Here is a 27,841-nt window from a genome sequence, read left to right on the forward strand (position 1 = left end):
TAACTACACCCGTTCTTGCCACATGACACCTGTTCACTGGCTGCCCGTAACATGGTGACTTTATTTCAAGATTGGCTTGTTGATATTCAAAGCACTACATGGCCAGGGTCCTAGCTACCTGAAAAGAGCTTCTTGTTTCCTACACTTCCATACTCTCACTTCGATCTGCAGATGAAGTATTCCTAACAGGTCTCAGAATCTCCTTAAGTTCCTTTGGGACCCGAGCTTTTAGCCATACTGCTCCCAGTTTTTGGAACAATCTGCCTGGAAATCTATGAAAACAGACTCAAGACCTACCTGTTTACCGATGCATTTAATTAATGAGCTACAACCTGTCCAGCATTTTATAGCCACAGTACTGCCCATACTGCATTGTATCTTTCCCTTTTGTATTGTTTATAAACAATTTCTTCAAAGTGCAGGTCTCCTCTAAGACAGAAATACAAAGTAGAGCTCTACTCACAAGTTCATAATGAAGTTCACCATTTAATGTGACTTCCAATATATATATATATGTAACGGATTTTCTGGCCTGGCCTGACCCACCCAATCTCACATTGGCCCCTGTGGTCTGACCAGTCCCCATTGCAGTGTAGTGTCTGGTGGTGCACCTGTTGGCAACAGGACTCCTGAGTCTCCCGCATGATGTTGTGTGGGGATTGCCAACCCAGACAGGCAGCTGAGGTAGTGTGCATGAGTCCTACCTACATCCAGTGCAGCGCCTCCACCTCATCAGGATCCTAGCGTCCGCTTGTGGATGGTCCTGGTGAGGAACTCCTCTGTGGTGCACTCCACACTTACACACGAGGGTATGATTTAACAAGATCATCTTTATTGACTTGCGGCGGGCCAGCTGCCCCTCACAGTGGTTGTACTCAGCCGCTCATGTTCACCGCAATTCCCTTTGAAAGGTGTCCTTTCCCAAATTGGTGGATTCCCTATCTCCCCTTGGGGAGATATTCCCTGTGCCAGGTCCCTGGTCACAGTCTTATGAGCTGTCTCCTCCCAAGTCTGCACTCAGACTTGCTCCTTCTCCAACCAACCAACTGAACTCTACTGATGATCTAACTTTTAGCAGTGCTGTACCTTATGTATCCTCTGGGGGCTGGCACAACTCTGACATCACTAATCATGGATTCAGAGCATGTGACCACTCCCATCCATACATAGGGCACCTCACCAGGGTGTGAGGGCAAACCTCCATAATTACTGCTGGCATGCCCATAACTTACCAGGCCTTACTGTCAGCAGGAGAGATGACTGTAATCCATTTTACAGCATGGTTACATATATAATAATAAAGATCACTAGTGAGCACATTCACATGTCTTAGGCTGAGTCCATAGAGACTTCAGCAGTGTGGAGGCGCGCGGAGGCTGAGGGAAAGCGGGTGCTTTCCCTGGCCTTAGACCGCGCGCCGTCTGGGGGTGTGTCGGGGGGGGGGGGGGGCCTGTAACGTCATGGAGCTGGTTCGCCCTCATTGGGTGAACCGCAGACGTGACCGGCCCTGCACTCCGGCGAGCGCAGAAACGAAAATTTTCTTAAGACACACGCTTCTGCACGCTTGCGGAAGCGTGCGCAAGCCCCTGATAAAGCTGCTCTCATTGCGCCTGCAGAAGCTCACTGCTGAGCAGCAGCGCGCCTCAGCATGGGTCAGCGTCTAAGCGCTGACCATGCCCGAGGCCTTAGGCTGAGTCCACGCTGCCGCTGAGCTCGCTCATGCTTGGAGAGCGGAGATGTCACCAGCTCTCCAAGCATGAGTGATCGCTGTCCTGCAACATTTTTAGAGCAGGAGTGGGGGGGGGGGGCGTGGCTATTAGGGGAGGGGGCGTGTCATTGGCTGAATAGGGGCTGTGTGTGTGTCTGTCAATTATTTTTCTACCCCCTTCCCTCCTCTCTCCCTGCTCTCTTTCCCCCATTGCTCCCTCTTCCCCACCCCCCATTGCTCTCTCTCTCTCCCCCCCATTGCTCTCTCTCCCTCTCCCCCCCATTGCTCTCTCTCCCCCATTGCTCTCTCTCCCCCTTACCCCCTCTCTAGACCCCTTCCCTCCTCTCTCTCCCCCTTCCCTCCTCTCTCTCCCTTTCCTCCTCTCGTTTCTCTCCCCCCTTGCTCTCCCTTCCCCTCTCTCCTTTCTCCCCCCTCTCTCCTTTCTCCCCCCTTCTCTCCTTTCTCCCCCTTCTCTCCTTTCTCCCCCCCTTCTCTCCTTTCTCCCCCCTTCGCTCCTTTCTCCCCCCTTCTCTCCTCTCTCTCCCTTTCCTCCTCTCGTTTCTCTCCCCCCTTGCTCTCCCTTCCCCTCTCTCCTTTCTCCCCCCTTCTCTCCTTTCTCCCTCCCTTCTCTCCTTCCCCCCGTCACTTCGTTTGCACCCCCACACCACACCACTTTGTTTGCCCACACCACACGACTGTTTCCCCCCCCCCCACAACACCACACCACTGTTTGCCCCCCCCCCACACCACACCACTGTTTGCCCCCCCAAACCACAGCAGTCCATTTTGTCCCCCCACCACACCAGTGCGTTTTGCCCCCCCCCCCACACCACATCAGTCCGGTTTCCTCCCCCCCCCCACACCACAGCAGTCCGTTTTGCCTTCCCCCCCCCTCCACTTCTCTCGGCTAGAAATCCCATGTTTGTGTTTGCAGTGCTCTGAGCCTGAAAGTATCTCTCCAGTGTCTCCTCAAGCACAAAGCTTGGGAGAGCGTGCGTGCACGCGCATGAGCGCCCACGCACAGCGCGAGCGTGAACGGGAGGATTCCCATTCACAGAGGTAAGCACACCAAGTGCCAAGCGCATAGCGAGCTCAGCGCCAGCGGGGACTCAGCCTTAGGCTTCGGGCATGGTCAGCGCTTAGGCGCTGACCCGTGCTGAGGTGCGCTGGTGCTTACCAGTGAACCCCTACAGCCGCAATGAGAGCGGCTTTAGTAGGGGCTCGTCTACGCTCCGGCGAGCGCAGAAACAAAAATTTTCTTAAGACACACGCTTCTGCACGCTTGCGGAAGCGTGCGCAAGCCCCTGCTAAAGCTGCTCTCATTGCGCCTGCAGAAGCTCACTGCTGAGCAGCAGCGCGCCTCAGCATGGGTCAGCGTCTAAGCGCTGACCATGCCCGAGGCCTTAGGCTGAGTCCACGCTGCCGCTGAGCTCGCTCATGCTTGGAGAGCGGAGATGTCACCAGCTCTCCAAGCATGAGTGATCGCTGTCCTGCAACATTTTTAGAGCAGGAGTGGGGGGGGGGGGCGTGGCTATTAGGGGAGGGGGCGTGTCATTGGCTGAATAGGGGCTGTGTGTGTGTCTGTCAATTATTTTTCTACCCCCTTCCCTCCTCTCTCCCTGCTCTCTTTCCCCCATTGCTCCCTCTTCCCCACCCCCCATTGCTCTCTCTCTCTCCCCCCCATTGCTCTCTCTCCCTCTCCCCCCCATTGCTCTCTCTCCCCCATTGCTCTCTCTCCCCCTTACCCCCTCTCTAGACCCCTTCCCTCCTCTCTCTCCCCCTTCCCTCCTCTCTCTCCCTTTCCTCCTCTCGTTTCTCTCCCCCCTTGCTCTCCCTTCCCCTCTCTCCTTTCTCCCCCCTCTCTCCTTTCTCCCCCCTTCTCTCCTTTCTCCCCCTTCTCTCCTTTCTCCCCCCCTTCTCTCCTTTCTCCCCCCTTCGCTCCTTTCTCCCCCCTTCTCTCCTCTCTCTCCCTTTCCTCCTCTCGTTTCTCTCCCCCCTTGCTCTCCCTTCCCCTCTCTCCTTTCTCACCCCCTTCTCTCCTTTCTCCCCCCTTCTCTCCTTTCTCCCTCCCTTCTCTCCTTCCCCCCGTCACTTCGTTTGCACCCCCACACCACACCACTTTGTTTGCCCACACCACACGACTGTTTCCCCCCCCCCCACAACACCACACCACTGTTTGCCCCCCCCCCACACCACACCACTGTTTGCCCCCCCAAACCACAGCAGTCCATTTTGTCCCCCCACCACACCAGTGCGTTTTGCCCCCCCCCCCCACACCACATCAGTCCGGTTTCCTCCCCCCCCCCACACCACAGCAGTCCGTTTTGCCTTCCCCCCCCTCCACTTCTCTCGGCTAGAAATCCCATGTTTGTGTTTGCAGTGCTCTGAGCCTGAAAGTATCTCTCCAGTGTCTCCTCAAGCACAAAGCTTGGGAGAGCGTGCGTGCACGCGCATGAGCGCCCACGCACAGCGCGAGCGTGAACGGGAGGATTCCCATTCACAGAGGTAAGCACACCAAGTGCCAAGCGCATAGCGAGCTCAGCACCAGCGGGGACTCAGCCTTAGGCTTCGGGCATGGTCAGCGCTTAGGCGCTGACCCGTGCTGAGGTGCGCTGGTGCTTACCAGTGAACCCCTACAGCCGCAATGAGAGCGGCTTTAGTAGGGGCTCGTCTACGCTTCCGCAAGCGTGCGGAAGTGTAGGTCTTATACAAATTTTAGATTTGGCGCTCGCCGGAGCGCAGGGCCGGTCACGTGAGCGGTTCGCCCAATGAGGGGGAACCAGCTCCGTGACGTCACTGGCCCGCCCCCCGACACACCCCCAGACGGCGCGCGGACCAAGGCCAGGGAAAGCACCCGCTTTCCCTCAGCATCCGCGCGCCTCAGCACGCGAGAAGGCACCCTGGACGCAGCCTTAGGCAGGTCTGTAACCCTGCCTTTCACCATATTCCCAGCATACAGTGCTTTCACTGCAGCAAGGGATTCTGGGAAATTACATGCAAATGAGCACACAATGTGTCACCTTTTGTCTGAAAAACCATTATTACATGGAGCCCATGTAAGCTAATGCTCGCTGTTAAGATAGCTTTAAAGCACAGCATGGGAATCAGATTCAAAGCCAGAAAAACCATTCACAGACATGTTTCAACCTTAATGGGTATCATCGGTGTGAAGTTGGTTGTACTGCTAGCTTTGCATTTTCAAGACTGTAGGGTTTTCACTCTTTTTCACCCACCATAACTTAAAGCGTGTGTATATATATAATTTGGTTGACTAAGTCACTCTCTGAAAAAAAAAATAGTCTTCTGCACATTTCAAGGCCTCCAATATATTTTCTGTAACTCAAGCAGCAGAAGTTATTCATAAGAACATTCTTTGTTTGTGACATCGTCAGTGTCCTTTGCAACCTAAAAGAGAAGGAAAAATACATTGTGTTACTATAACTTTAATTAAAAAATTAAAAATGATTCACTGCCATTGTGTGCTAAAATGATACATTTGACTCATCAGTACAATCCTTTGCCCATACAGTATAATCACAACAATTTAAATATGCAAGCCTAGAAAGATAACACCTAACATTTTATTGGAACATTCTATTTATATTGGAAAAGAGAGGAATGTTTTAAGCTCCTTATTTGCCATGCAGCAAAACCGTTATCTCCTTTTATACTGAGCCCAAAAAGAAAACCTGTCTGTGTGAGGAAACAAAGTTGGTCAGCAAAGAAGCTTATGTTATATAGATGTAGCAAGACTTATTGTTCCCTGTGCCGCGATTTTCACTGTTCCTGTGCGGCTGCACTGTGGCCCTGAGAACAGTAAACTGCCAAGGCAGATTAACTCAGTAGGGTTCCATGCTTCGGAATGGAATCCCACAGCGTTAATCTTTTTCGGGCAATCTACAGGGAGAGAATACTGATTCTCACCTTCAGATGAGCTGCGCAGCCATCTGCAGCTGTGTCCCCGTCTCTCTGTCTACAGTCATGTCCCTGCAGCGCAGGTAAGATGCAACACTGTTTTTCCTTCCCCCTGGATGACGTAGATGCCCTTATATAGGGCTCTACATCATGAGAAGGAAGCTATACGGCCATATTTGGTCAACTACATCATCAAGAAGGACTGCACAGTGTTACATGTCCTGTGCAGCCCAAAGGTTATGTAGATGATCAAATATGTCCATATAGCCTCCTCATGATGTGAGACCACATAAGGGCATCTATGTCATCCAGGGGAAGGAAATACAGCCCTGCATCTTACCATGGCTGCAGACAGCTGTGCAGCTCATCTGATAGCCATCTGGCTATTATCTGGCAGCCCAACAAGCGAAGGATTAATGCAGTGGGAGTCCCATACAAAAGCATAGACCCACGGAGTGTTAATCCTTCTGGACCGCAAACTTTTCTGTCCCTGTGGCTACAGAGGGGCCGCAGAGGGCCATGGTTTTCAGCATTTTTTTCCGTAGCCACCAGGACAGAAAGTCTTCCTACATTTGTACTTTCCTCTTGGAAGTTCAAACAGAGGCAATGTGATAAAGCTACATCTTGCTGCTAACCATTAGTTCACTGAAAGCATTTATTGGCAATATAATAATTTGGGAACAATTTACAAGCTTTCCAAATTAAGTGTTTTTTCCTTAAAGTGGGAGAACATTTTCTTGCAAAACAAACATTTTATTTTTCACAAATGTTCTAAATACCTAATTTTTACATCATATTTGCAACATACAACTTAAAATTAATTAACATGGTTCAAGAGACAATAGAATAATAAATCATACTTTTATCATAGCAAGAAACACTCCTAGTGTGTTTACAAAGACAAACAAGAGAAAACCCTTTGCTCAGTCTATGAAAAGAACAAAAGGCAGATGCACCTATGGGATATATATCTGCCTCTCTGCTAATGATCTTACCCACACCTCCCCCCCCCCAACCCCCACTGCATCCCCTTCCCCATCCATGCTGTTCCTAGTCACCGTTTTATTACCCTTCCAATGTCTTCAAACACCACTTTCTCACCCTACCTTATCTACATCTCTGGTTTTTTTTCTGCTTTCCTAACCTCTGTTTTAGCCATAGATTTCTTTGTAAACCAGTATTGCTCACCTAAGGAAGAGAGGGGAGATCTCTCAAAAGCTTGTCCTATGACATAAATTGTTAGTCCAAATAAAAAAGATGTCACCTAATACTGAAGTACTCATAAATATATATATATATATATATATATATATATATATATATATATATATATATATATATAGAGGTATCAGTACCGTGTTAGCCGAGCTTCAATAATCAAAAAATAAATAGATGATACCGTTCTGTGGCTAACGAAATGCTTTTATTTGTGCGAGCTTTCGAGATACACTGATCTCTTCTTCCAGCGATGTTACAATGAATGAAGCAAAAGGTATACTTAAAAACAGTGTCTCTTGGAATGTTATCTGTGCTGTTCCTTCCCCCGGTGTGGATGTGTTTTATAGCTAGAGCAAGGGTATGCACCTTAACCCTGGCTTTGCTCAAAGCTGTGACCATGCAGCAAGCTTAAGCCTATAGGGAACCATGTTTAAAAAAAATTTGAGGCAAAAAGTGACACTGTGTGCTCATTTGCATGTCATTTCCCAGAATCCCTTGCTGCAGTGGAAGTGCTGTATGCTGGGTGACAATGGGGGAAGGCGGGGTTGCAGACCTGCCTAAGACATGCAGATGAGCTTGCATATATATATATATATATATATATATATATATATATATATATATATATATTACTGTACACTAAACAAGAAAAAGAAATCCCAGTTGTCGGCACTCTAGGCCAATTAATCAATAATGATTAGTAAATTGGAATAACATATCATTTTTAATAGGTTGCTAAGAAACAACAGGTACCTAATATAATCATGACCCAATTAAAATATAGAAAGTGAAGGGGGGAAAAAGGGAAAAAGAGCTCCTCTAACTCCACTTGCACTGAAAAACTCAGACTAATGCTGAGATAGTGTCTCAATAGCCTATACTGAATGAGTGTGCAGAGTATACATTGTGTGCAGATCTGTACCGCAATTGGCGTTGGTTATTTGTTCACTACCATAATTAATGTCTGTATTTTTCATTTTATGTAGATTTTATATAGATTTTTTATCTGCACTCATTGCTTTTGCGTTAGTAATACCAGCATTGGATGGGCCTTGCCATCCAGCACTGCATCTTAGGCACATGAACAGATAACCAATGCCAATTGCTGTACAGACCTGCACACAATGTATACTCTGCACACTCATTCAGTATAGGCTACTGAGCCACTATCTCAGCATTAGTCTGAGTTTTTCATTTCATGTGGTGAGGAGCTCTTTTTCATTTTCATTCTGTTGTTTCTTAGCGACCCATTAAAAGTTATACTTTATTCCAATTTACTCATCATTATTCATTAATTGGCCTAGAGTGCCCATAACTGGGATTTTTTGTTGTTGCTTAGTGTACATTTGTTAAAGATAAATAACAGTTAGATAATATTACCTTTCGTTATGTTTTTCTACATTATGGTCTCGTCACTATCGGATTTGAAAAAAATGGTGCACTTACTGCACCGACACACTTTATTCGAGCAAATACCCGGTATGTACCTGGCAGATACCTGGAATGCGCCGCTCCTCACCTCTGACAAGCCCCGTTGCATTTGCCTTCCCAGCCTGGGTTCATGCCTGGCTGATGGGCGGCTGATCTGTTAAATGAGGATGATTAGGATTTAATAGGCTGCAATGCTTCGCGTGTCTACCAGATGGCATAAATTCATGAATTGTAATGCAGTGTATATATATATACTGTGCAGTATTGCAGCCAGCGGGAATAAAATGCTTCAATCCCTGCCTGGAAAATAACTCAATGCACTCGGGCAGAAAACAGTCACAAACCTCAATACACCCGGGTATACCCGAATTCGTGGGACTAGCCAAGCTCGAATAAAGTGTGTCGCCAGTGTAATCACTTACCTGGTGCCGCCTTCCTCCTCCAGTATCACGCCGTTCTGTTCCGTTGCCTTGTGATGTCACATTGCCAGCCGCGCATGCGTGAACGCCACTTGCCAGCCGCTCATGCGCATGCGTGATCGGCACTCACCGATCACGCATGTGCAAGTAGGGTTGCCAGGTGTCCGGTTTTGAACCGGACAGACCGGTAATTTGCCCCCCTGTCTGGTGAAAAATGAGAGGTAATACCAGACATGTATGTGTCCGGTATTCTCCCTCTCTGAACGGGCAGTGCGAGTGCTAAGAGTGGGCGGGTGCAGGGTCCCCGCTCCCACCTCTTATTCAGAAGCGGGCAGAAGGAGGGTGAGAGGAGGATGTGGGGGGGTAATGGGGATGAGGGAGGGGTGAGAGGAGGATGAGGGGGTGAGGATGATGGGGGTGAGAGGAGGATGAGGGGGGGTGAGAGGAGGATGAGGGGGGGTGAGAGGAGGATGAGGTGGTGAGAGCAGGATGAGGGGGGGGAGAGGAGGATAAGTGGGGGTTAGAGATTGATGAGGGGGGTGAGGATGAGGGAGGGGTGAGGATGAGGGAGGGGGGTGAGGAGGGTTGCAACAATCTTGGAAGTAGTGGGAGAGAAGCATTAAGATCAGTATTGTTCACCATGTATGACTGCAGGTATGTTATTAATAAATGATCTGACCGTTATGTCATTTTGTTTCTTAATTTCACTCCACATATGCACCAATTTATATTCTATTTCATAAAAAATGCTGGGAGGGCGCTCAATCCCCAAACCCCTCCCCAGAATTTTTACGAAATAGAATATGAAATAGTGCAAATTGGTGCATACGTGGAGTTAAATTTAGAAAAAATTACGTAATGGTCTGAGAAATGATAATAATAATAGCATGTTCTTGTATAGTGCTGCTAGTTGTACGCAACGCTTTACAGAGACATTTTGCAGGCACTGGTCCCTGCCTCATGGAGCTTACAATCTATGTTTTTTGTGCCTGAGGCACAGGGAGATAAAGTGACTTGCCCAAGCTCACAAGGAGCCAACACCGGGAATTGAACCAGGCTCCCCTGCTTCAAAGTCTCAGTGCCAGTCAGTGTCGTTACTCACTGAGCCACTCCCTCTCCCAATTTATAAATAACATACATCCCCACCGACATTTCGAGCGCACCGCATTTTTCACCATTGTGTCCAGTATTTTTGGACAAGCCACCTGGCAACCTAGCAAGCACCAATTGCGCATGCGCATGAGCGACCGGCAAACACCGATTGCGCAGGTGGCAAGCGCCCCCAAATTCTGCAGCCCTAGGCCCTGGGCCTAATTGGAAATCCGCCACTTTGTCTCGTAAAATTTAAATCAAAATGTACAGGATGTCCCCTAATCAATTAACACAAAACTTAACCACAACTTGAAAATATACTCCCTTTTTCATTAAGAACAATTCACATATATTTAAAGCTTTATACCTAACTCTTGATTTGAGTATTGTGAACCTGAAAAAAAACTGTAATCACCACACTTTTTTCACATTTCTAAATAAGAAGCAATTTGTCTACTTTGCTTAGTGATAGCATGTCTGAAGTAAGAGAAGACAAAAAAAATAGTTTCATATTTACATTTGCTATTTTTTTGCCTAATAGATTCTTTAGAAATCCAACAACTCTATGCTTAACTCTTAAACACTGATGCTAATGTATCACGTTAATGCCTTTAACCTATTCAGTTGTGGTAACAATACTGCAACCAAACTGTTAACTTTAATTTTAAAAATACCTATTTTTCTATGTCTCTTGTGAGGTCACCTGGGTTAACCTGGTCTTTGTACTAATGGGCAAATTAAACAATGAAAAAACAATATGTATATAATAGTAGTGACTGGTGAAAGTGTAGATGAACCAGAGATTTTACATAATCTCTAGGTTATCTGCAAGAGCATTGTGTACATTCCTGAGACTGGTCTGGTTAGCTGACAGAAGGCCAAAAGAGCACACAACATTTCCTTACAGATTTAAAAATGTATGATAATTACAATCTGATGGAATCAACAAGGATAAAGAAAATGTAGATTTGTGGCGGGCAAAATTAGGTGCAACAATATCAACTGTGACAGGTTTTTCTGTGTTGCGTATGTCAGATATTTATTTCCTCCTTAAAGCTTAAAATAAGCCCTGTCTAGACAGATGCCACAGCATGCATTAAAGTTATACAAATGAAACAGTGAGGGTGGCATTGTTCTAGGGATTACAGGGAGAGAGTTATAGGATATTTTATACTCCAAGATGAATTTGGGTTTAAAATCATTCTCTCTCCCAGCCTTAAATGTCACAAAAAAATGATGAGTAGGAGATAAGACACAGACACAAAGGGTTGGCCTGTCCTTAGGGGCAACAATTTGAACATAAAAACTATGTATTTGGTTATCAGAAGTATAATTCAACAGAGGGGTGTTATACTAAATAACATGGGAATTCTCATATTTCAGTCTCCTGGCCTCTTGAGTACGTTACCATCCAGCAGAGCAGTGGAACAGCAAAGAGAGGCAGCACTCAGAGGTAAGTGTACAAAGAATTGTATTGTAACAGACACAAAAATCCGACATTTCCCACAGAGGGATCTTCTTCCTGGGGTGTGCAGTGATGCCTAAGACTTACTGTGACTAAATACCCTAAACCCATGTGAACCCATCACCTGAAAACAATGCAAACGCAGATTGGAGGCACGTGATGACCTTCCTGCTTTGCTAATTGCTGCCGATGACCATTTAGAATCAGCCGCCTCTGCAGTTAGTGCTCCAGAGGGTGCCCCAGTTGCTGAATGTGCCAACTGATCAAGCACAGGCATCCTCCATCACCTAGGCAACAACCTGACCTCCTTGGTTATTTAGTCACAGTAAGTCTTAGGCATGCTGTCTCTCTTTGCTGTTCCGCTGCCCTATATATAGCTATATATAGCTATATATATATATGCAAATACAACTGTATGCTCATCTGCATGTCTTAGGCAGGTCTGCAACCCCGCCTTTCCCCATTATCACCCAGCATACAGCACTTCCACTGCAGCAAGGGATTCTGGGAAATGACATGCAAATGAGCACACAGTGTCACTTTTTGCCTCAAAAACCATTTTGACATGGTTCCCTATAGGCTTAAGCTTGCTGCATGGTCACAGCTTTGAGCACAGCCAGGGTTAAGGTGCCCTTGCTGCAGTGGAAGTGCTGTATGCTGGGTGATAATGGGGAAAGGCGGGGTTGCAGACCTGCCTAAGACATGCAGATGAGCATACAGTTGTATTTGCATATTTGCTTTCCTGTGGAGGGTTTTTGTCACTTTTTTTACTCACCATAACTTAACTCAGTATTATGGTATATGTGTGTGTGTGTGTGTGTGTGTGTGTGTGTGTGTGTGTGTGTGTGTGTGTGTGTGTGTGTGTGTGTGTGTGTGTGTGTGTGTATGTGTGTATGTGTGTGTGTGTGTGTGTGTGTGTGTGTGTGTGTGTGTGTGTGTGTGTGTGTGTGTGTGTGTGTGTGTGTGTGTGTGTATGTATAGTGTATCTTTTATTAAAAAAAAGGGCAATTCGGCGCCTAATAATACTAAGTGAACATAGAAAAAACTATGTGAACTAAGTGTCCAAAAAATAAATAAAAGGAACTCCAACCATAAATAGTCCAATGGCAAGATGTAGCAAACCTCCAACGGGTCTCTTGAAAGTGGTCTCACAGCACATGGAAATTAAAAATAAAGAATATCATAGTGCAACACCATACAACAAAAACACATAAATACACCAATAATAACCAAAATAATAGAAAATAGATATAAAATAAATGAATATTAATACTAAAAAATAACCAATGAATAATAAACCACAATTAATACCAATATATAAACAAACACACGTGGCTAGTGAATAGCTAGAAAGACTAATATATTTCATATAAATAAAACAGACAAATGCCTTCACAAAGGGAAATACTGACACAGTGATTCACTTCCAGAGGGTTTAAATTCGATTCCTACTCACGACAGGGAAAAGTTGTACAAGCGTCCTGAACAAGTGGTGGATCCAATTGCACCAACTCTGAATCAATACTGACAAGCAGCCGCCTTTGCCTCATGGACACACACCTCAGGAACCGAAAACCAGTCCAGCTGTTCCGGCGCCTCCTGGTGATGTCACAAGACTGTGACTGGAGACTACAAGTGTCCTTATCATTGAGTGAAACAACTAATGACATCATCAGTAGGAGCTGGAACAGCTGGACTGGTTTTCGGTTCCTGAGGTGTGTGTCCACGAGGCAAAGGCGGCTGCTTGTCAGTATTGATCCAGAGTTGGTGCGATTAGATCCTCCACGTGGAGGACGCTTGTACAACTTTTCCCTGTCGTGAGTAGGATTCTAATTGTAACCCTCTGGAAGTGAATCACCGTGTCTGTATTTCCCTTTGTGAAGGCATTTGTCTGTTTTATTTATATTAAATATATTAGTCTTTCTAGCTATTCACTAGCCACGTGTGTTTGTTTATATATTGATATTAATTGTGGTTTATTATTCATTGGTTATTTTTTAGTATTAATATTCATTTATTTTATAACTATTTTCTATTATTTTGGTTATTATTGGTGTATTTATGTGTTTTTGTTGTATGGTGTTGCACTATGATATTCTTTATTTTTAATTTCCATGTGCTGTGAGACCACTTTCAAGAGACCCGTTGGAGGTTTGCTACAGCTTGCCATTGGACTATTTATGGTTGGAGTTCTTTTTATTTATTTTTTGGACACTTAGTTCACATAGTTGTTTCTATGTTCACTTAGTATTATTAGGCGCTGAATTTCCCTTTTTATATATGTCATTGGATAGATTTGTATCAATCTTTTTTTTTTTCAGGCTGCCTAACTTTCACAATTGAAAGTATTCCTTTTGTAAGCACTTAATAATATTTTAAGCATTAGCTCTGTTAACCACATTTTTCTTTCTTGCATATAGTGTATCTTTGTAATATTCCCTATTGGTAAACAAGCACTGTACCACTTTAAATTTAAAATTGAAAAAATACTTTCTTGGTATTGCGAGTTACATCCAGAGCCTGAAATATGCATTTAGCTGAGAGAGCAAAACCCATAAGTCAGACTGGGGTTAGAGCTATCACCGCCTCAGGTCTTTCCAATTCTAAAGCAAGTACAATCCAGGTGTTTTCGCTGTTGAACCATGCCATTTGTCACTTTTTATAGAAGAGGTTTAGAAGATATGATTTGCAATAGAGAATAGATTTTTTTTTCTCACATTTCATTCCACTATTTCAGAACATGTCAAACCGCGCAATTCGGCAATGACACCTTCGGAGCTACGAGAATAGGAGAGTCTGTCTTTGTGGCCTGCTAGAGGTGCCTGGTCAGCTTGAGGGTACGTGGATGGCATCCTGATTCTGGTTGAAGGTTGGCCTGACAGTGGAGACACTGTTCCCAAAACTGGTAACCCCATAAAAAGGGTCAGTAGTAAAATTAAGCCTTCACACTCAACTATATACAGTGGTGTGAAAAAGAAAGTACACCCTCTTTGAATTCTATGGTTTTACATATCAGGACATAATAACAATCATCTGTTCTTTAGCAGGTCTTAAAATTAGGTAAATACAACCTCAGATGAACAACAACACATGACATATTACATTGTGTCATGATTTATTTAACAAAAATAAAGCCAAAATGGAGATGCCATGTGTGAAAAACTAAGTACACCTTATGATTCAATAGCTTGTAGAACCACCTTTAGCAGCAATAACTTGAAGTAATTGTTTTCTGTATGAATTTATCAGTCTCTCACATCGTTGTGGAGGAATTTTGGCCCACTTTTCTTCACAACGTTGCTTCAGTTCATTGAGGTTTGTGGGCATTTGTTTATGCACAGCTCTCTTAAGGTCCAGTCACAACATTTCAATTGGGTTGAGGTCTGGACTTTGACTGGGCCATTGCAACACCTTGATTCTTTTCTTTTTCAGCCATTCTGTTGTAAATTTGCTGGTGTGCTTGGGATTATTGTCATGTTGCATGACCCAATTTTGGCCAAGCTTTAGCTGTCGGACAGATTGCCTCACATTTGACTCTAGAATACTTTGGTATACAGAGAAGTTCATGGTCGACTCAATGACTGCAAGGTTCCCAGATCCTGTGGCTGCAAAACAAGCCAAAATCATCACCCCTCCACCACTGTGCTTGACAGTTTGTATGAGGTGTTTGTGCTGATATGCTGTGTTTGGTTTTCGCCAAACGTGGCGCTGTGCATTATGGCCAAACATCTCCACTTTGGGGTCTCGTCTGTCTAAAGGACATTGTTCCAGAACTCGTGTGGTTTGTTCAGATGCAACTTTGCAAACCTAAGCCGTGCTGTCATGTTCTTTTTAGAGAGAAGAGGCTTTCTCCTGGCAACACTTCCAAACAAACCATACTTGTTCAGTCTTTTTCAAATTGTACTGTCATGAACTTTAACATTTAACATGCTAACTGAGGCCTGTAGAGTCTGAGATGTAACTCTTGGGTTTTTTACAATTTCTCTGAGCATTGCACGGTGTGACCTTGGGGTGAATTTTCTGGGACGTCCACTCCTGGGAAGATTGGCAACTGTCTTGAATGTTTTCCACTTTTGAATAATCTTTCTCACTGTAGAATGATGGACTTTAAATTGTTTGGAAATGACCTTATAACCCTTCCCAGATTGATGGGTGTCATGACAGAGAGGATTTGGCCCGGGATTAAAGGGGTTACACCCCATTTGGCCACCCTCTACTCTCACCTGGGAAGCAAGGGGTTAACTGGACTGAGGTCCAGTAATGTGTTTTTTGCCTTGCTTCAGTATCCAAATGTTTATTCCCTTGTATAAACGTATTGTGTTAGCCTGGTGTTTGCACTCACACATACACTAGGGTTGATGCGGGAGGGAAGGGGTTAATGTTAATTTAGTGATTATAGCCCTTTGTTCTCTTTTCCTGCCTTTTCAGGCTCCATTTTGCAGCCGTCCATAGGTCGCCATTGAGCCTCCATGCTTACTAATGGCAGAAGTAGCGGTTTTGGACCTGTTTTCCAGCGACGACCAGCAGGTGGCGTCCGAGAGGAGGAGCGGCGGTTTCCCATTGTAAGTCAATGGGCTCATTGACTTCAGTGGAGATTCCTCAACGCCGGCCTCGAGGAACAGGTTGGCAGCCATCCAAACCGCAGACCGCAGAAGCGGATACAATGTCTTTGAAAAGAGTTTAATCACTTTGGTCAAGTTCAAAGACAATTGGCATGGGAATCTTAAGTTCTAGGGCCCCTTGGAATAAAGTTCTTTTTGTCCCTAGCTCCTAGGAACCCCCACACACGATCCACACAGGGTCCAGGAATGAGAGACCCCCGTAAGGGGTCGAGCGGAGAAGGAGGGTCGCGCCATTGACTTCAATGGTGGAGTTCACATTGAATCTAATGGCGGCGTGCGCCATGCATTGTCTGTGGCAGCGCCGGCCATTGATTCCAATGGGGAAAAGCCGCGTGGCGTAAAAACGACTAAGTGTGAAATGCTGAAAAATGTAAGTCCATATCTCTGGTTCTGGAATGACATGGGGCATGGGATTTGGGTGGCATGTAGCCAAGGTTCCGGCTTTAATGCATGACCCTTCCCAGCCCTCTCCGGCCAACCAGATGGAGTGTGGACAAATGTAAAGATTTGTGTTTTTTCCATAGGCTTTAATGGCGGCAGTTCTCCATTGAAAGCCTATGGCGGGAAATCCCATTGACGGCAACGGCGGAGCCCGCCATTCAACGCTATGGTGGCGGACCCCGTTGATTTCAATGGGAAAAGATTGAAAAGCAGAGATTAATTTTTAAAGGGACGAATCCTGTATTTTTAAAAAAAATGTATTAAAGTGCATTTCTGTATCTCCGGTTCTGGAAGTCCCAGAGAGTTTAAATTGGGCCAATATGTAGGGTCACTGTAGGCTTTAATAACTGTCAGATTTTGACCCACTGGACCCACCAGAACGGAACTTATTAATAAGTGAAAATATTAAAGTGTATGGGATTTTGGATCTGCTCTGAAAATGCAGACCTCATCTGCTATGCTAATAGGGCAGGAAGGGCATCCTGAAAGAATTAGCATAGCCCTGTGATCAAGAGTGATCAAAAGTTAACTGCCCTGATTGTTTATACTAGGGGCAGGAACAAAGGAACTGAGTGTTTTTAAGTGTGGTACTTCACACTTACAGGGGAAGCCAAAATCTCCTTCAAAGAGATTTTTCAAGCCAGCTCGGCACCTAGGTTGTAAGAGAGGGGGTTGAAATGGTATTTAAACCAGAGTCAACCCTTACTCAAATGTCTTCATGCATGGTCTTCATGATCTTCATGTATTGTCGTGATGTCTACATCTGAACCTGAATTATGGAAGAAATGGCCCATCCTGTATCCTGATGGCTTTCTTGTCCAAACCTTTCAGTAAGTGTCTATATTTTGTCTGTTATTTGTATAATCTGTTGTGTTCACCTTTTTCAAGGAATAAATTATATTTTATCATATCTAAGCCTCATTCAGTTCAACCCAGTTATATTTTTGGTGTATTATTAATAGCCTGTCACAAAGTTACAGTCAAATGGGCAGTAACAATTGCTTCTCTAGGATCATTGCTGATGTCTTTCCCCCTTGGCATTGTGTTAACACACACCTGAATGCTCCAGACTAGCAAACTGCTAAAACTTCAGCTTTTATAGAAGTGGTCACACTTGCTGATGATCAATGAATCAAGGGCATTTGTTTAGCAGCACCTGTCTGCTACTTAGCATCTTAATTCCTATGGAAGCAGTAAGGGTGTACAGTACTTAGTTTTTCACACATAGCTTCTCCATTTTGGCTTAATTTTTGTTACATAAATGATGACACGGTGTAATATGTCATGTGTTGTTGTTCCAATGGCACTGGGTCACTAGTGTTTATTGATGATGTGACAGAAGACAGAAGCAGCCGGATGAATTCTGAAGTGTATAGGAATATATTGTCTGTTCAGATTCAGCCAAATTCAGCGAAGTTGATTGAACGGCGCTTCACTTTACAGATGGACAATGACCCAAAACAAACTGCGAAAGCAACCCAGGATTTTTTTTAAGGCAAAGAAGTGGAATATTCTGCAATGGCCGAGTCAATCACCTGATCTCAATCCGATCGAACATGCATTTCACTTGCTGAAGACAAAACTTAAGGCAGAAAGACCCACGAATAAACAACAACTGAAGACAGCTGCAGTAAAGGCCTGGCAAAGCATCACAAAGGAGGAAACCCAGCATTTGGTGATGTCCATGCGTTCCAGACTTCAAGCAGTCATTGCCTGCAAAGGATTATCGACAAAGTATTAAAAATGAACATTTTATTTATGATTGTGTTAATTTGTCCAATTACATTTGAGCCCCTGAAATAAGGGGACTGTGTATGAAAATGGTTACAATTCCTAAACGTTTCATACGATATTTTTTTCAACCCCTTGAATTAAAGCTGCACTTCTATTGCATCTCGGTTGTTTAATTTCAAATCCATTGTGGTGGCATACAGAGCCAAAATTATGAAAATTGTGTCAGTGTCCAATTTTTTCCAGACCTAACTATGTATATAATTGTATATAATGATAATATATTAAGGATATATTAAAAATGGACTGATTGAACTCACTCCAAGACAAAGAGAACGCAGGGGCTAAATTCTTCAAAATCTGGGAGACATATATAGAAACATTGCCTTTAGATTCCCAAAGACTTATTTATATATAATATTTTTTAACATATCTCTTTGGTGGAAGGGAAAACATTATGGAGACGACTACCTAGTATTTTTGACTGACAGGATTTGTTTGGGCAGGGAGGCACTGAAGGGTCAGGGAGGAGTACCTACTGGTTTACGCACGCATGGTCTTCTCAAGTACATTGTCTAATTCCCTTTATTTTATTTTCCCATGTACTCTTTATCCATATTGTAATCGTTTAATTATGTTCCGTGTTATTACGCTGGTTACCAGGTTTTTACAAAGTTCGAGCTGAACACAGGAAGCTTGAAGGTCTAAAATGTAAAGTGCAAAAGTTCTACCATCTATGAACTAAGACCAAAATTAAAAAAAAAAAAATAGATGGGTGATTGTAATCTAAACAGATGTTTATTAAAAAAATACACCACTATGTGAATTATGAAATACAGTACTGTGATAGGGTATGATATGTCATATATCCCTGCAAGCAACTGAAATAAATATGAAACTACTGTTTAAAAAAAAAAGCTGACATTTTTTATGAAAAAAATAAAATAACCACTTATTTATCAATTATTTTTCAATATATTTTGACCAGCTTCCTACAGAGGGAGTCATTTTCCAGTCCTTCCACCTGACTTTATATATGGTGAATAAACACAATATATTGGAAGGACAGCAGTGGAGTGGAATGTTCCTAAAGAGTTGCTGTAGTAGATGTGTGCAGAGAATTTAAAAACAGGAAACTTATTTAGGGGAAAATAATATAGGCTTTTATTAGACAAAACTTTCACAACATTAAATCTGCTTGTGTTCAGCATACAGGAGCAAAATAAATAGGCCTAGCTCTTCTTTGGAGCACTGACTATACAGTGCTTAGTCTACCAGTTGGGGGAGCTACGCCCCTTTCCAATGATAATACACGAGTCAGATATACTGTAGGCAAGTTTTACCTTTGGGACCACCCCCCGGCTTTCTTCAGGCTGGAATAGGGGGTGAAAAAGTCCATGGTCAGGGTGTTGTCCACAGCGGAGTCTCCCTGGTGCAGATAATCTGCCTTGTGCAGGGTGGGCTCTGTTGCGCAGTCCATGTGTAGGAGCTTCCTGGATTAGAGAGTCCCAAAGACTGAGAGTTGTACTCTTTTATAGGTCTAATGAGCTAGATGAGGAGACCAATTAAGCCAGCCGGCTTTGGAATGAACCTCCTCAGTGCTGGCTCAAGTTCTGTGTACCACTGTGTTACAGTTACCAACTAGAGAAAATAAACCAATGATTCCTTGTCAGCATATTATTGGCATATTTATCATAAATTCATTATTTACTGAACAGTAAATAGAACCAGAGGCATAACCCCTTTGACTACTCTGCTAGTTCCTTTTTTCTTCATTATTTACTGGACATTTTTCCATAGGGCTAATATATAGTAAATTATGTGGATTTCTGTCATGCTGGCAGTATTAGATTATCTTAATGCAGTAGTATCGGAGCCTTTGACAGTAGACATACTGTGACACAAGCAATTTGTTTATCCTGGGGAGTCGACATGTCATAAAGACAGCATCCAAGTACAGTACTACCAGGGAATTACTAGAACTGAAAACCATGTTATTCTTTAAATGAAGTTGAAAAGCTTAGAACAAAGTGGTTGAACTAGAGGGCATGACAACTAACTGACGGAAACAATTAAATTGTACCTCGTTCAGCAAACATGGAAAAGATTAGCTTGGGCAAGATGGAGCCTTTGATGCAATATAATATATCTATCGAATATTATCATATTGCTACTTTTAGTACTGTAAATGTAATGTTCAGTGTGTAGCCCCCTGTAAACAGCACAGGCTATACCTATCTTCCTTCTGCTGTGGTAAGTCCTGTTAAGATCAGGCACCAGTAATCATCATGGGTTTTCCCCCTTCATAGCCCTATCCTGAGTGGTAGACGCAGGCCTGGACTCTGCTGCAGGCGTGAGCAAGAGGGGAGGTTCTGCCGACATCACGAGGGGCGGGGCTAGCTCTATATTTAGCAGCCAACTCCGTTGAGTAGAGTTAGAGTTGATAGTGATACCGAGAGTCTGGAGTTGCCGGTTAGTTATGCCGGGAGTATGCAGTTCAGTTAGTATGCCATGAGTCCAAGAATCCTGCGGATCGGTCCGAGGAGTTGGAGGAGACTACGGTCTCCCCTGCGCAGAGTGCAAGGGAGAGAGGAGCGGAAAGATTCAGCGTCCTTTAGTAGAACTGATAGAATTATAGACTTGTTGGACCAATGCCCTCACCCCACTGCCAGGGGTGATGGGGAGAATCCAAGACCCACCACGAGGCTAACCTCAGGGGTGGGCCACGGGGTATTGAAGCCCTAGCCCAGACCATCCTGCCGGAGGAGCGACTTGGAGGGAAGGAGAGGAGGAATTATCTGGGTGGAAGGCGAGCGGCGTAATAACCCGTCCTGGCTATTGTTGTTGCGGCTGCTGGAAGCCACTATCATTGGGATATTGCTGCTCTGTCAATAAAAGAGACTATTCCTTATTATCAAAGACTGTGTGTGACTTGGAAAGTACTACCCTGGGACTGGGACCCAAGGGGTTCTTCTATACCGGTCCTGTCCATATTCCTGGGAGTATAGAAGATGGAGGCGCTGCACCACTAGGAGATCATGGAGGCTACCACCCCAAAAGCCCGGTCCTGGCTCCCCCACAACATCGCGGGAAGCTCAGGCCCTCCTGTTCCTCACAGGTACGCACCACACCGCATGTAATCTGCCCTCATGCACCCTAGACACCACCGTAGAGTCTGGGGGAAGAGGGGAAGCAGGGTTACAAGTGTTACCTGCAAGAATCATTTTTGTGGCGTTTAAAACGAGCTTATTCTGTATTTTGTAATATTCGTTTGTTTTTCTTCACTCTCCCATATAAGCAACTCGTATTTACCACAGTTCACTCTTTTTTTTATACACAGGCTATTTTATTCTAGCCTTTACCCCTCCAACAAAACCATCTTTTTTTTGTATTATACTGCCGTTTTTATATTTCTCTTCCTGGCACTTTCATATGCCTTTATTTTCCTTTCTTAATGCCCTCCTTTCGAAATCTTCTCTCTTTACATCCCTTCATCTCCCATTTAATTTCTGCTCTACAAACCCAGAATTGTGAAAACAGGGGTAACTCACCACAATGCAACACCTGACATTCACGTGAATATAACAATGCATTTAATGTGTCTTATCCCTCTTCTCACTGTCTTGTGTTGGGGGTTTGCTCTCACAGATTTATGGATACGTCGGTTACATCCAAACTGTACAAAGAACCATCAGTGACTGAGCAGTGTCTGCTAATGGCTTCATAAGATAATGTATGCCTTATGTTTTCAAAATGGTTACTGTAAACTAGTCTTCATAATTATAGTGGCACAGTTTTATTTTAATGTTCCTATTTATTTTGACCATCATAACTATTACAATACCTTTATGCTGTTCCCTGGACGTCCTTTAAGGCAGGCACGCAAGGGTCCGTTATAACATTCAGGGAACGTCATATGAAAATTGCTCACCTGATGACGAGATGGAGTGGTAAACATGACTGCAACAGAAGTGAAGGGGACTTCACTTCTGTTTATGTTCCCCTGGGGCAGCCGTAACCATATGATCGCTACTCCATAACATCATTGGCACTCCAGTATTCCAGTGCCAAACATTAAAGTTCATCACACCCTCATTGTTTTATAGCGCATCTCTGTATTGTTCCCCATTCTTCAAAAATCCTTATGTCCACATCTTCCTCTGTGTTTGCTCTGTGGAGTGACTTGGTATTATCATAAAAAATAAGATTTAACATTTGAATCAATATCATTTATGTTCACAGTTAAGAACAATTTCCCTATCATCAATCCCTGTTAATTAAACAATTACTATTATTTAAATATATACAGTATATATATATTTTATTTTTTACTTAGAAGCTTTTATTTGATTGTTTACTTACTAATTTACAATACGTTTTCAAAAGTACTCAAGGATACTTCCTGTATGAACCATGTCCCAGTAAAATATCCTAAAAACTCAAAGCCAGACATAGCTATAACATACAATTATTTCTAGACCCTGTCTTATGGTTGCTATTAGAACTTAGCTTTCTGGATGTCTACTGAATGTTGGGCCCAGCTTCAAACCTAATGCATTTTCCTGTTGTCACCAGGGAATAAAGGATTCTGGGTAAGTACAACTGGAGTTGTAGCACACTTGTCACCTTGAGTAAAGCTGATAAGCCATACACAGATCTACAATTTGTGTCTCCTTTATGACTGATGCTAGAATTTGCATGTGTATATTGGTAAAACGTACAGGTCTATAATTGCTTTGCTCTGACTTTTTCCCCTTGTTTCACACAAGTATTATATATTATAATCTTCAATCTTTATAAAAGACAACTGGGTAATTGATTTACAATAAAAACTAGAGACAATAATAATAATAAGTAACCATTATAACCTATTGTTTTCTTAATTTTCTTCTCCTACTCCCAGACTGTCTTTACCAGTCTGTGTCATTTGTGCATATCTTGTATAATTTGATTATTCCAGTTTTTCCACTGGCTACATATTGAGCCGGTTGAACTCGAATACAATGTACTAGATTAATAGATTCACTGTGGCATCACTCTCCATTCTAACTGTATCTCAGTTTAGTGCAGTTATGTGAGTACGTACATAAGAATAAAGGTCCTTCTTTTCCTCAATATATACTGTATTGCTCAAAGACCCGATGTATTTAATTTTGCATGTTAAATATGTATATAGAACAGTTTGTTTTTTTGCACAAATCACCTACACCATCAACATGCTTGTTATTATAAGAAGAGTAATAACAGATTTGTCCAGATATTATTCAAACAAGATATTTCAGACAGTCTTTCGAATATAATATTCTAAGTCTGCTGGACCCCTATTGATGATACAGTATGTATTTATCAGTACATGCTGATAAATAATACATAATAAAAATATAAAAAAGTACAGTTGTGTTGAAAGTTATCTCAGTTATTTCTATTTAATAAGTAAAAGAAATAAATGTTAATAGGAGGATTCCTCCTACTGACACCGTGAAACTCTGATCTCCTACTGTATGGCTTAGCGTTAGAGGAGGTACCCACAGTCTAAACATTTTATTGCAAAAATGTTGAAATTACAATGGCCCCGTAGGTAACAACGACCCTTTACAGTAAAAAGCTGATTCCTGGAAATAAATTCTTGTGGGAAAATACATAATACCTATATCTGCTTTTCAGTGGGTGTGTACATTCAGAAAATATACACTTTAGTTGTGGTATTTATTTTATGCTATAAGAGTGTTCTGTCTTGTCAAGGATGCAAAAATCTAGTTAGTATGAATTTATGAGCAAAAATATCACCGCAGCTGTTTTCAACAAAGATTCCCGGCTGAATTTCTTTGGGGGCGGCGTAAACACCTTTCCCATGTCTAGATTCCTTGTGGTATGTACCTTCTGAAAAAATATATTTCATGGGAGTATTTTTATGATAGAGGGTAGTTTATCTTTGTCAATGATGACATGCATCTTTTGTGTTCAGCCCTAAAAAAATAATACGTAAAGAGAAGTGTTACTAATTTATGGCCTCCACTTGCTAAAACAGTATGTTAACCTATCTGGTATCCTTGTAATCAGAGAACCAAGGGATATAAAACTTAGTATTTCCATGATTACACTAAGCTGATATGAGAACTTTTAATACAAAGTCTGAAGTTGGTGTTATTAGTATTTTTTTTCATCAATTTACATTAATAATAATAACTTTATTTGTATAGCGTTTTTCTCCATTGGCACTGAAAACACTTAACAGTTATACAAAGGACAAAATAAGAAAACATTAAAAGAGACCAAATACAAGGAAAAATACAACACAGGATAGGACGGTACTGTAGTTATTAAATGCCAGGTTGTGGTTTATTTATTACATGTCTGGGTTAAAAGGTAGGCCTTGAGCCTGTTTTTATAGATTTCCAGAGAGGGGCCTCTGGAACTGTAATAGGCAGACTGTTCTAAAGAGTGGGAGCAGCGTGGCTAAAACCTCGGGCCCCCAAGCAAGTCAATCAGTAAGTATAGATATAGGATAAAGTATCTGTTGTCTAAATTTAGCATAGGTTGAACTTGATCGACGTACGTCTTTTTTCAACCTCATCTACTATGTAACTATATGTAACTATGAGATTCTGGGAACTGTTTGGAGTCCTTCATCTGCATATCAAAGTGAGCGAATGGGAGTCTAGGGAACTAGAAGCTCTTTTCAGATAGCTGGGGCCCTGGTAGTGCTTTGAACGTCAACAAGCCAATCTTAATATAAAGTCACCATGTTATGGGCAGCCAGTGCAGAGAACGGAGAACGGTTGTTATGTGGCAAGAACGGGTCTGGATAGTTAACAACCTGGCCATAGCATTCTGCACAAGCTGCAGGCGGAAAATATTGTTTTCAACAAAGATTCCCTGCCAGAATTGTTTTGTGTGAAAAGACGTGCTACCCATGTTTGAATTCCTTGGGGCATGTACTTTCAGAAAATGTATATTTTTGTAAGAGTATTTTTATGTTTGGGGGTAGTTGTGCCTTGTCAATGATAGAATAAAGAAAAAAAATCCAGCGCATAGATTGAGGCGGAAAAAAAGAGAAATATAGTGTAGTATGTTTTCAATTATCCTTGATATCCAAAAAATAATAGATGTGGCACTTTAGTGCCTAGAATATAGCCATTGATCCATAAGGTGAATCTCCTGTCTTTGCTGTCAAAGGACTTTTTTCACAGGGAAACTGTTGCAATTCTTTTAAGCATTGGTTAAAACTTTCTTCAAACTTGAAACTGCCAGTGTATTGCAGGTGAGAGTTTCCCTTCTCACGTGTGTATCCGTTCGGATTTTACTGGCACCTGACGTCACCATCGGGTCCATCGCGTCTTATCTGGGTTTCAAGAGGGTGTCTCACTCACTGCGTTTCACTTGCTTCTGCAGCTTCTCACCCTACGTATTTCACAAGCTGAACTTGCTTCCTGAAGGGCTTTACAACAAAAAACTGGATGGCACTCAAACACTCCCTTTAAACCCAGTGATGTCAATGTGAATAAAACTTTAAATTAAGTGAAAAAATAAAGTGCAGACATATTAGATCTACAACACCCAAAAATGGTGTAAATTGAGCAACAAATAATAAAAAATAAGTGGTAGGGACCTCCACTCAACCCTGACGTCACTTCCAGTTTCGCCAATTCGTCCGTCCGCGCACATCAGAGTGTGCTTTTCTCGCCTCTCCGGATCACGTCAATGAGCTATACTCTACGCGTTTCGCTGTACTAAACTGACAGCTTCCTGAGGAAGCACCCTCTGACTTGCATGGACAGACGAATTGGCGAAACCGGAAGTGACGTCGGAAGCAGTGACATTTGCGGATACGATCAGAGGCTGAGGCGGACGAGGAGGTGGTGAGATCGCGACTCACCACCTAGAGATACTGTCTGCTAATTCTTGCCTTTTGATCTTCACCTAAGTGTAAGCCTCCATTTGCGAGATTCACTGATAAATTGTATTTTTAAGTTTGATGGCATTCACCACCGCTCCCCTATGGTTTGGAGAATATTCCTCAGTGGCTTGTCAATGATAGCATTACTATTTAACATTCATCCCTAACAAATCCAGGTGTGAACAGCCTTACTTATTTGGGATCTATATTGTATGCACATAGCTAATATCATAGGGCAGTGGGCAAGAACATTTAGTATTCACTTTAACGAATGGATTGAATGTTTTAACTATCTGGGACAATAACAATAAAATGAAGATGTTTCCCCCCATATTTATGGTATCATATATTGGTAACATAATTTGCAAGCCCAAGAAGGTTACAAATGGAAAACTCAGTTTGTGCTGAAAAAACCCCCCCAATATATCGTTTTCTCAGATACTGTATATAGAAAGTATCTCATAGGAATCATGGTTAAACAAATGTAGAACAACATTTTGAAAATATTCTTGGCCACACAACTACCCTCGGCAGCAAAAAGGTTAATATAAAATGAATAGTCGTGTGTTTCCACTTTGTTACTTGCCATAACCTTATTTTGTCTGGTCTGATTTTTGCTTCCAACTACACAATGCAGATTCAGCAAAAAGAACAAATGGAAAATTGTGAAACCACTGTCATTTAATCTATTTCTTGCTGTGTATAACCTCACTTAGACAGCCTGAGGCTTTGGTTATATCACTGGAAGGAAGGCAGAACAAAAATAATGCATGAGCATATATATATAGAACTTGCCAATGGTGTACCATTGACCTTCCAGGCTCGAGACCATGTGATAACTTGTTGCATCCCACCCTCCAACAACAAGAATGGAAGATGAAGTCCTCCCCTTTCATTAAGATCGCATTCACATCTCCTGGAGAGTTATTGATGTGATCTTTGTAAAAATGGGCAAAAGTGCTATGATAGTCATAAAGGATCCTGCCATGGTAGACGTGGTGAAATTGTGAGAATGTCATACGGGTACTGTAAAGATTAATCACTGCATATCTGAGAGAAAGGCCCTAGTAACTATTGTGAGACATGTTGATGAAATCTTCATTGTATCATTACTGTACTGTATTGGACAAAGATACTATATTATCTTGAATACTACAAATGGGTAATCTTTTTTTCTCTCAAATAAAATTAAACCAAATGTCAATTCTAGTGCGCTCATCAACCATCTTGTCTGTTTATTGACGCTTGTATCTGTAATTGTATTACATAGGACATAGGCACATAGGACAAAGGTGATAAAATAAAATAATAAATAACAGATCACTGTAATAAAATATTACACATAAAGTAAAGAAGCATTTTCTTACTATTTAATCATAGGCTTGTACATGTTAGTGAACATGTAAGGGTCGTAAGATGTAATCATCTATAAGTACTGTTAAAATGTATGCAAGCTTATGAAACCATTTCCCATATTTCTTGGGAATGTAACCTGAAAACTGATCTCATACTGTATGTTTGCTGGTGACATAATCCTAATGCAGGATATAGGATGGTCTCTCTTTCCCAGAAAATACAGTTATGGAATCTCCCACATGACACTAATGGCCAGCTAAATATTTACTCTGACAGCTCAACATTGCCGATGTTGAGCTGTTGCATTAGTTCTCAAAAACATATTAGCTGGCCATTAGTGTCGTGTGGGAGATTCCATAACTGTATTTTCTGGGAAAGAGAGAGCATCCTATATCCTGCATTAGGATTATGTCACCAGCAAACACGTTATGACCAGATTTGGTGCATGCTTGTTTTGCCTTCAAATTGCAGTATGCATGTACGTTTTTATCCTCATGTTTACATTACTGTGTTACTATGGCAACCACTGACGCTGATGGTCGCCGC

General features: G+C 42.8%; 1 protein-coding gene across 2 annotated transcripts in view; it reads left to right on the plus strand.

Moving 5' to 3' along the window:
- SCAF8 (SR-related CTD associated factor 8) overlaps window positions 1–27,841 on the plus strand; it is a 256,444-nt gene that overhangs the window by 220,427 nt on the left and 8,176 nt on the right. Inside the window, exons 22-23 of one of the 2 annotated variants that reach the window (XR_012801048.1) lie at window positions 11,167–11,236; window positions 13,986–14,085. The exons of the other annotated variant lie outside the window; for it this stretch is intronic. The gene's annotated coding sequence lies outside the window, so the exon portion shown is untranslated. The remainder of the gene's footprint in view (window positions 1–11,166; window positions 11,237–13,985; window positions 14,086–27,841) is intronic. 2 annotated transcript variants of the gene reach the window in all.

This window comes from Ascaphus truei, chromosome 4, assembly GCF_040206685.1.
Source record: "Ascaphus truei isolate aAscTru1 chromosome 4, aAscTru1.hap1, whole genome shotgun sequence".
NCBI lineage: Eukaryota > Metazoa > Chordata > Amphibia > Anura > Ascaphidae > Ascaphus > Ascaphus truei.